Source organism: Triticum aestivum, chromosome 2A, assembly GCF_018294505.1.
Source record: "Triticum aestivum cultivar Chinese Spring chromosome 2A, IWGSC CS RefSeq v2.1, whole genome shotgun sequence".
NCBI classification, from domain to species: domain Eukaryota; kingdom Viridiplantae; phylum Streptophyta; class Magnoliopsida; order Poales; family Poaceae; genus Triticum; species Triticum aestivum.
Genome location: NC_057797.1, coordinates 480,247,396 through 480,258,407, shown reverse-complemented (window position 1 = coordinate 480,258,407; position 11,012 = coordinate 480,247,396).

The window sequence follows — 11,012 nt, the reverse complement described above, 5'->3', positions numbered from 1 at the left end:
ATGGGCCGGATAAGATTGTTAGCTCATTCCGGACTGACCATGATCAGGGTCATGGCCGCATGCATCATGCGAGGGGTGCAGCCACTTCAGTATAGAGGCCACCCCATGTGGGACTTCAACGGGGAGGACGACGCCACCCGCCACGGCCGTAAGGGGCCGGATTCGGCTCCCGCTCTAATAAAGATCTTGTCCGCTTTGTACAAGGGAGAAGAGGAGGAATTTCTCTGCGTCAACCCACAGGGTGGATTTTCTATGTACAATCCCCCAAGTTGGGTAAGTGGACACTTTTACTTGCCCATCCGTTTTATATTCCCATCGTTAAATATTTAGTCTAACAACTTCAACGCAGGAACTGCGCCAGGCTGTTAAAGAAATAAACAGTCCTCCTCCACAACCCGAGGATCCGGGACGGTCCCTCGACCCGGCCTCTCAAGAGGATCCGGACTTATCTGTGGAGCTGATTAATGGGGTATTTCATCAATTGAGCAAGGACAACGCCTTGGTGGCCATTACGGCCGATTACCCAGGGCTACTCCCAGCCTCACAGGTAACTGAGACCGAAGTCCCAGCACTTTGAAAAAGGGATCTATCCTCGCGTGTTTTCGATTGCCGTATGACAACCGTGTTTTGCAGGGGAGGTCCTTGAGACGGGAGGCCGAGCCTGCGGCGACTAGCCAACGAGGGGCGGCAAGGCCCCGCGGGCTGAAAAGAAGTGCGGTCCGGACTGAGACGCCGACGCAAAGGTATAGCGCCCCATCTTATTCCCAGGTGTTATTCCTTCAAGGCGTATTAACGCTCGTGCTCTCTTCAGGACGAAGAGACCTCGCCGGACTATATCCGGAGAGGTTGCCAATCGCGCCTCCACCAGCCAGGCTCCAAAGCCTGGTCCGGAAGCGAAGGCGAGCACAAGGCGCGCACCGGACGCTCCTCCGACAGAGGATGCGGACAGGCTGTCTGCCACCAATTCCGAGGTGGAGAGTGCCATGAACCACAGGCGTCGCCGGACAGTTCTTCACGATGCTTGTTTCTCCCAAGAGGCATTGGATGCCTTCAATTCGGGAGATGCGTACCTCCGTGCCGCTCAAAATGGTATAGCCAGAGCCACGGAGCAATATGTAAAATACATATGGGTAAGAAAATTTTGGTAATTATATATATACCAGTAGCCCCCGAGACTTGAAACAGTTAGAATAACTGATTTAAGGATCATTTGTTATGCAGGTTCTTACAGAAAAGAATACCCTACTGTCCCAGGAGCTGGAAGAGTGCAAAGCCCAACTTAAGGCCGCACTAGCCGCGGCAGGGGAGCCCAAGGAGACCCCCTTTGGTGATATACGCTTCGAAAGATAAGTATTTTGCGAAGTGCGGTGTGGGTGCAAATCTGACAAATGAAATTGCAGATGGCGCCGGATTAAATCCGGAAGAGCAACAACTCCTACGCCAGCTGAAGGCTGGTGAGAGCGTGCTGACAAAGGTGAGGCAGGAGAAGAATGATCTCCAAGATGCCAACACCAAGCTGGGCATTGAACTGAAGGATGTTCGTGCCCAGCTGTTGGACTCCATTAAGGAGAATCAGCGGCTTCGACGCGGCATATTTAGTAAGTGCTTAAACGAATCTTTAAAAAAAGAGTTCGGCGAGGAAGTCGACTAACAGAGTAATGTCTGTAGGTATGCTAACAGGTCGTCCTGCAGAGGAAATGCCCGGTTCTACGGGTGACCTTCTTCCCGAGCTCTCACAACTGCACGAGTGAGTTCGGCAGGTGATGCAAGGCGTCGCCCAGGCCTTGTGGCCATCTGTCTCCATGCCCGAAGGCCTTGGAGAGCTTGTAGAGAGGCTGAAGGGAGCGCGGCGGTGCTTCCGATTGTGGAAGATGTCGGCCTGCCGTCAAGGCGCCAGGGAGGCCTGGGCCATGGTGAAGATGCGGTACACGAAGGCTGACCCAAACCACATGGCCGAGGTCGGACCCGTGGGGCCCGATGGGAAGGAGATCCCTGTGAGCTTAGTATACGACCAAGTAGAATTGGCCGCAAAGTATTCCCAACAGGACTGTAAACTAGACAGCCTGTTAGATGGTATTGAAGAGGAATACAATCAGTCAGATTGACTATGTAATTTTAATTGACACGTGTAATGCCTTCTAGCCGGATTGTAGATCGTTTGTCATGGCCAACCTTTTCGCTTCAACCTTGGGACCTGACGGTCCGGAGTGTGTCCGAATACCCTCGCGATTATATAGGAACCGGGGTATGCATGGAGACCAGGCGTAGGGGTCATTGGTGCTTGAACAGACAAGTGCCCAACTAGTTATGTTATATTACATGGTTAGTAAGAAACATCTTCCAGAGAGAATAGTTCCGTTAGGGGTTCCTTTCCCTGGGAGGCATGCCCTAAAGTGCATGTCCATTCTGCGAAAAGAGATACAGGAAAAACATCTAAGGGCGTATAGATAAATAAAAAAAGATCATCTTTAGTTCACCGACCGAATATTCCCTTAAGAACGCTAGCTTTCGGCTTCACCCAGTCTGAGGTACACATCTGGCTGACCCGACAGTAACAATCGCAGAGGTGCTCCCTTTACCACCTAGCCGAACAATCAGGAACGTAGGGGTAAGCACAGGAGCCAGGCAACCCAGCTTGGCCAAAACTTAAGTCATATCGATGCATATAATGGTGAATAAAAGGTACATGCGGAAGTGTGACACATGTGTTGGGCATGAAGCCCGTATAAATAAGCTTATGTTTAAAGAAGCCCCCAGGTTTAATGAGCGCGGATAGCGCATCACTTTATGAGCCTTTGAAGGCTATAAGAGAGAGGGAGGGGAGAAGGAGAGAAATGTAAGACAGCAAGTATATAAAAAATGGACAGGGGAAGGAGACGAACACAGAGTCCGGTGCTAGGCATAGAATCTTCGGAGACGGGCTGCGTTCCATGGGTTCGGCTCAAGTCGGTTATCCGATGCATCTCGCAGGCGGTATGCTCCACCAGTCAGGACTTGGTCAATTATGAAGGGACCTTCCCACTTGGGCTTGAGTTTGTCCCTTTTCTTGTCCGGCAGGCGTAGAACTAATTGGCCAACGTTGTAATTTTTGGCCCGTACTTCTATGCTTTGGTATCTTCGAGCCTGCTGTTGATAGAATGTGGAACGGGCTTTTGCCACGTCACGCTCTTCCTCCAAGGCGTCCAAACTGTCCTGCCGATCGAGCTCGGCTTCTCTTTCTTCGTACATGCACACTCGAGGTGAGTCATGAATTATGTCGCAGGGCAAAACTGCCTCTGCGCCGTACACCATGAAGAATGGTGTGTATCCGGTGGTGCGATTCGGCGTGGTCCGCAGCCCCCAGAGTACGGAGTCGAGCTCCTCTACCCAGTGCATATTAGATTCCTTAAGGGACCGCACTAATCTGGGTTTGATGCCGCTCATGATAAGACCATTTGCACGTTCGACCTGGCCGTTAGTTTGTGGGTGATAGACGGAAGCATAATCGAGCTTGATGCCCATGTTTTTGCACCAGAGTTTTACCTCGTCGGCCGTAAAGTTCGTGCCGTTATCAGTGATGATGCTGTGGGGGACGCCGTAACGGTGTACAACCCCGGATATAAAGTCTATCACCGGTCCGGATTAGGCCGTCTTAACAGGCTTGGCTTCTATCCATTTTGTGAACTTATCCACCATGACCAGTAAGTATTTTTTCTTGTGGGTTCCGCCTTTAAGGGGTCCAACCATGTCAAGCCCCCAGACCGCGAAGGGCCAAGTGATGGGGATAGTTTGGAGGGCGGTGGGTGGCATATGGCTTTGGTTTGCAAAAAGCTGGCAACCGACGCATCGTTGGACTAAGTCCTGGGCGTCGGCCCGGGCCGTGGCCAATAAAAGCCTGTACGAAAGGCCTTGCTTACAAGGGACCGAGCTGCAGCATGATGACCGCCGAGTCCGGCATGAATTTCAGCCAGGAGGTTCCGCCCTTCCTCTTCGAAGATGCACCTTTGAAGGACTCCGGTAGTGCTTTTCTTATAAAGCTCTCCCTCATGGACTTTATAGGCTTTAGATCGCCGTACTATGCAGCGTGCCTCATTTTGGTCCTCGGGGAGTTCCTGCCTAGTAAGGTAGGCGAGGAATGGTTCTGTCCACGTGGCGATGACGGCCATTATTACGTGGGCTGAAGGTGTTATTTCATTGGCAGAGCCTCCAATTATGTCAGAGTGTTCGGTGTCGGGCAGTGCGGTTGGGTCCGGGCTGTTATTGCCGGGTTCCCCTTCCCATACTACGGATGGCTTGAACAACCTTTCCAATAAGATGTGGGGGGGGGGGACTACATCGCGTTTTGCGCCGATGCGTGCCAGGACATCTGCCGCCTGATTATTTTCTCGGGCTATATGGTGAAATTCGAGCCCTTCGAACCGAGCTGACATTTTTAGGACGGCGTTGCGATAAGCTGCCATTTTTGGATCCTTGGCATCAAAGTCTCCATTTATTTGGGATATTGCGAGGTTCGAGTCCCCGCGCACCTCTAGGCATTGAATGCCCATTGATACTACCATCCGGAGACCATGTAAAAGGGCCTCATATTCGACTGCATTGTTGGAGTCTGTGTACATTATCTGGAGTACGTATTGAACTGTGTCTCGTGTGGGGGACGTCAAAACGACGCCAGCCCCTAGACTGGCCAACATTTTGGAGCCGTCGAAGTGCATGACCCAATTTGAATATGTGCCGTACTCTTTAGGGAGTTCGGCCTCCGTCCATTCTGCGACGAAGTCGGCCAAAACTTGCGACTTGATAGCTCGCCGTGGCTTGTAAGTTATGTCGAACGGGAGGAGCTCAATGGCCCATTTTGCAATCCGGCCTGTCGCATCGCGGTTGTTTATAATATCATTAAGTGGCACTTTCGAGGCTACTGTTATTGAACACTCTTGAAAGTAGTGTCGCAGCTTCCGGGATGCCATAAATACCGCGTACGCAATCTTTTGATAATGCGGGTACTGTGACTTGCATGGAGTAAGGACAGTGGACACATAGTAGACCGGCTTTTGAAGGGGGGATTTGTGTCCGTCCGTTTCTCATTCGACGACGAGCACTGCGCTTACGACCTGATGGGTTGCTGCAATATATAATAGCATTGGTTCGCCAATGTTTGGCGCGGCCAGGACTGGGTTTGTTGCCAAGATGGCTTTTATTTCGTCGAGTCCGGCCGTGGCTGCATCTGTCCACTCGAAGTGTTCGGTGCGCCGAAGGAGGCGGTAAAGGGGTAGGGCCTTTTCTCCCAAGCAGGAGATAAAGCGGCTTAGAGCCGCCACACATCCGGTTAATTTTTGTATTTGTTTGAGGTCCTTCGGGATATCCAATTGTGATAGAGCTCGGATCTTGGCTGGATTTGCTTCAATTCCTCTACCGGATACAATGAAGCCCGAGAGCTTTCTGGATGGAACGCCGAAAACGCATTTTTCCGGGTTGAGCTTAATGTCGTATGTTCGGAGGTTATCGAATGTTAGCCTCAAGTCGTCTACTAGAGATTCGACATGTCTTGTTTTAACGACCACATCATCTACGTATGCCTCCACTGTTTTGCCGATCTAGTTTGCCAGACATGTCTGAATCATGTGCTGATATGTTGCGCCGGCGTTTTTGAGCCCGAAGGGCATTGTGTTGAAGCAGAATGGGCCGTATGGTGTGATGAATGCCGTTGCGGCTTGGTCTGACTCTGCCATCTTTATTTGATGGTAGCCGGAGTATGCGTCAAGGAAACACAACGAATCATGTCCTGCGGTAGCGTCGATAATTTGATCGATGCGGGGGAGAGGGAAGGGATCCTTTGGGCAAGCCTTGTTAAGGTCTTTAAAATCAACGCATAGGCGCCAGGATTTGTCCTTCTTTGGTACCATCACCAGGTTTGCTAGCCAGTCCGGGTGTTTTATATCTTTGATGAATCCGGCCTCCAATAGCTTGGCTAGTTCCTCTCCCATGGCCTGTCTCTTAGGTTCGGAAAAATGCCGAAGAGCTTGTTTGACTGGCTTGAATCCTTTTAGGATATTTAAGCTATGTTCGGCCAGCCTGCATGGGATTCCTGGCATGTCTGAAGGGTGCCAGGCGAAAATGCCCCAGTTCTCTCATAGGAACTCTCGCAGTGCGGCGTCTACATCAGGGTTTAACTGTGCCCCGATGGAAGCTGTTTTATTGGGGTCCGTTGGATGGACCTGGAATTTGACTATTTCGTCCGCCGGTTTAAAGGAGGTGGACTTGGATCTTTTGTCGAGTATCACATTGTCCCTATTCACCGTGGAGTGCAGCGCAGTCAGTTCCTCAGCCGCTAGGGCTTCGGATAGCGCCTCGAGGGCCAGTGCGACTGTCTTGTTTTCGGCGCGGAGTGCTATGTCTGGATCACTAGCGAGAGTGATGATTCCGTTAGGCCTGGGCATCTTGAGCTTCATGTACCCGTAATGGGGTATTGCTTGGAAGATTGTAAATGCTTCCCGCCCTAGTAGAGCGTGATATCTGCTACTGAACGGGGCCACTTGGAACGTGACCTCTTCGGACCTGTAATTATTCGACGTGCCGAATACCACATCTAGTGTGATTTTTCCTGTACAGTGCGCTTCCTGACTGGGGATTATTCCTCTAAAGGTTGTGCTGCTTCGCTCAATGCGGTTCCAGTCTATTTCCATTTTTTGAAGGGTTTCCTCATAAATGAGGTTCAATCCGCTGCCGCCATCCATGAGTACCTTGGTAAGACGAAAGCCGTCCACTATTGGACTAAGGACCAATGCGGCTAGTGCTCGGGCTCTTCGGAATTTAGGTTCATCACCGTCGTTAAAAGTAATAGCCGTGTCACTCCATGGGTTTATTGTTGCTACTTGGTAGACTTCGTCAAGGCCGCAGAGTGTTCTTTTTCGCATATTATTTGATGCGAAAGTCTCGAAGACTATTAATACCGTACTGGTGTCTCTGGGGTGGCTTTCTGTGGCTTCTGGAATTAGAAGATCTTCGCCAATTTTTGCCACATGCCAGAGTATCCAACATGCTCTAAGGCTGCGAGTTGGTGTGGCGCCCTCTGCACTGTGAAATTTACAGGGTCCATTAAGCCATCCTTCCAGTACGGTTCCGTGCCCTGGAGAGGGCTTTTGCTTTTTGGTATTGAACCCGGGTGTCTGGCGACGATGCACCCTTTTATTTCGGACTGGGTTTGTATTCAGGGCCAGATTGTCCCAAAATTTTATTTCGGTTTTCCAGGCACTTTCCATCGCACAGTACTTTCATACTATGGACGCCAAGTCAGCGAAGCGTGTAATATCACGGTGACTTATGGCGTTGAGGATTCCCTTGTCCATGCAATTATTGCAGAAGAATGAAATTGCGTCTTCCTCGCGGCAGTCCTTTATCCTGTTCATAACCAGGAGGAATCTGGCCCAGTAATGATGCACTGTTTCTTAAGGCTCTTGCCTAATTTGGGATAGATCGCTTATGTACGGGTGGGTGGGTGGAATCAAATCCGAAACCTCACCCAATCTGAGACCCAGGGGCCAAGGAGTTCCCGAACTCGGAAGTTTGGATTCTTGGATGCTGTCCAATGAATCTAGCCCGTCGCCTGACTTTAAGTTCAGGTCTTGAGTGATGTCCTCCCCTCCGCGGGTATCCAGCTTGGAGGGATCGGGAATCCGGACATAGCTAGTCCTTAAGATAGATGAAGGGTCGCAGCACTGTCCCTCTACCACGACAACGTGATGGGTGACCTGAGGAGAGTTAATCTCTCTCAGATCGGGTTTAGGCCCAATCTGGTCGTAATCCGTAGCGACTCCCAGGGCGGCGATGCGATCCAAGAGCTCGTTTAGGGAAGAGAGCTCCATTGGATCTAGCTGCTTGGCGAATTTCGAGCTGACGTGAAGATTGCTTTCGATGACCCAAGAGGTCATCGTCGGCGCAGCAGCCGAATAGGCGGTCATAAGGAAACCACCTAGCCAGAGAGTTTGGCCGACAGCCAAAGCTCCCTTAGCAACGGTGCCATCTTTAAAGATGGGATGAGGCATCCTTCCTGATGGCAACGGCACAAAGGAACTCTCAATGAAAGCACCAATGTCGGTGTCAAAACCGGCGGATCCCGGGTAGGGGGTCCCGAACTGTGCGTCTAGGCGGATGGTAAGAGGAGACCGGGGACACGATGTTTTTACCTAGGTTCAGGCCCTCTCGATGGAGGTAAAACCCTACGTCCTGCTTGGTTAATATTGATGATATGGGTAGTACAAGAGTAGATCTACCACAAGATCAGAGAGGCTAAACCCTAGAAGCTAGCCTATGGTATGATTTTATGTTCCTACGGACTAAAACCCTCCGTTTTATATAGACACCGGAGAGGGCTAGGGTTACATAGAGTCGGTTACAATGGTAGGAGATCTACATATCCGTATCGCCAAGCTTGCCTTCCACGCCAAGGAAAGTCCCCTCCGGACACGGGACGAAGTCTTCAATCTTGTATCTTCATAGTCCAGGAGTCCGGCCGAAGGTATAGTCCGGCTATCCGGACACCCCCTAATCCAGGACTCCCTCAGTGACCGTGAAGGGATTGACAACCCCTTTATTCCGTTGGTTGCGGGGGTTTTATTTGTTTGTGTAGGTGCGAGGGACTCGTGCGTGGCCTCCTACTGGATTGATACATTGGTTCTCAATAACTAAGGGAAATACTTACGCTACTTTGCTGCATCACCCTTTCCTCTTCAAGGGAAAACCAACGCAGTGCTCAAGAGGTAGCAAGAAGGATTTCTGGCGCTGTTGCCGGGGAGTCTACGCAAAAGTCAACATACCAAGTACCCATCACAAACCCTTATCTCCCGCATTACATTATTTGCCATTTGCCTCTTGTAAGTGCATCTCGTGCCACCCCTAGTTGGTTTTGGAGTATTGACGACAAACCTGGTTGAGGGACTAATGCGTTTGTGAGAATTGCAGGATAACACAGGTAGAAGTCCCTCATTGATTTGGTTTTCCTACCAGAGATGAAACCTAAAAATGTATGAAGACATGGAAGTCAAAGGTGGTATGTGAAGACATTCACATTGAAGACTATGACAAGAGAAGACATTGCGTGAAGACTATGGAGCACGATGACTTAGTTGTTTCGTCGTTTTTTTTCTTTGTTGATTCATAGGAACCACCGTACTGTTAAGTGGAGTCCAAGTGAACCAGTCAGAATGACTGAAGTGACGCTTAACCAAAATCCTATGTCTTCGAGCAAAGACAATGAGAGCAAATCTTATCCAGAGCTGGATAAGTCAGCTTTGCTTGTAGCCCAAGTAAAGTTGTCGTGTGTGTTTGAAATCTGACCATTGGAACACGTGTCAGTTCCTTAGTGACCCAGGGTCATTTCGGACAAATCAGGTCGGGTTGCCTAGTGGCTATAAATAGCCCACCCCTACAACCATAAACGGTTGGCTGCTCAGAGTTAGTGTACGGATTTTGTTGTTTGAGAGCAACCCACCTCGAAGCCTTTGAGAGAGAATTCCTTGCGAGGACAAAGCCCTAAACACCCAGAGCCAAAGAGTGTTAGGCATCACTTAAGTCTTCCCGTGTGTGTGATCCGAAGACTTATTACACTTGAGGACTGTGAATCCTCCAGCCGGTTAGGCGTCGCGTTCTGAGCATCCAAGAGTCATTATGGATCACTGGTGAACGAAGTCTGTGAAGGTATGGAAGTCTACCTTGAAGACTTATCAGAGTGATTGGGCGAGGACTGGGTGTCCTTATCTCAAGGGGAGTAAGGTGAAGACATGGTCTTCTGAGTTGAATCTCAGCCTCCCTAACCAGACGTACAGTTGTCACAGCAACTGGAACTGGTCCAACAAATCAGTGTCTTCAACAAGCCACTGGTTCCATCCTTCCCATCTCTTTATGTGCTGATTGGTACTTGTGAAGTCATTGCCTGTTTGCATTAGTTATTTGTCTTCACTGTGTGACTGTTGTTCTGATTGGCTTCATACTATCTTTCATCCCGATCTATACTGCCTAGCTGTTATTAGTCTTTATGGTTTCATTTCATTGAATACTTGACTATGGCTAGCTTAGTGTAGTCTACCTTCCGCTGCATGGTAATAGGTTTATTTCTATCGTTTGTCTTCGAAACTTCCACGTTTTGAAGATTTTCATAAAAATCGCCTATTCACCCCCCTCTAGTCGATCACTAGCACTTTCAATTGGTATCAGAGCAAGGTACTCTCCTGTTCTGTGTGATTCGGTTTAACCACCTGGAGTTTTAGCTATGTCGACTGCAGAGATAATCAAAGTCTCCGCTGCGTGCCCAGTCTTCGATGGAACTGAATATCCATACTGGAAGAATAATATGCGCATGCATCTTGAAGCCATTGATGTCGACCTCTGGTATGTCGTCAAGAATGGCGCCCCCAAGGCTGGTGAAGGTGTCACCGCTGCTGATGTCAAGAAGTTCGTTCAACTGGACTCCACTGCCAAGAACATCATCTATGGTCATCTGACCAAAGGGCAGTATGGCCGTGTGAGTGCTCTGGAAACATCTAAGCTAGTCTGGGACTGGCTCTCCAAGGTCAACGAAGGCGTCTCAACCCAGAGAGATCAAAGAATCAGTGTCCTTCGCAACCTCTTCAACCGCTTCAAGAGAAACGACAATGAGAATGTTCAGCTCACGTTTGATCGACTCACTGACATCACAAATGAGCTTCAAGCCCTCGGTGCTACTGAGATCACCAAGCATGAAGTCATCAAGACACTCCTAAGATCACTTGACAGCTCGTTTGACACCCTAGCCTGATGATTCAAGAATGCCTTGACTTCAAGACACTCGATCCGTCTGACATACTTGAAAGGCTCAACACACATGAGTTTCAGCTTTCTGAGAAAAGAGACATCTACGGTCCCAACTATGGGCGAACTCGTGCCTTGAAGGCAAAAGCTGTTTCCTCATCTGAAGAAGAATCTGAGTGCAGTTCGGATGATCCTGAAGACATTGGAAAGGAGCTTGCTATGCTTGTGAAGAAGTTTCAGAAATTCACCAAGAA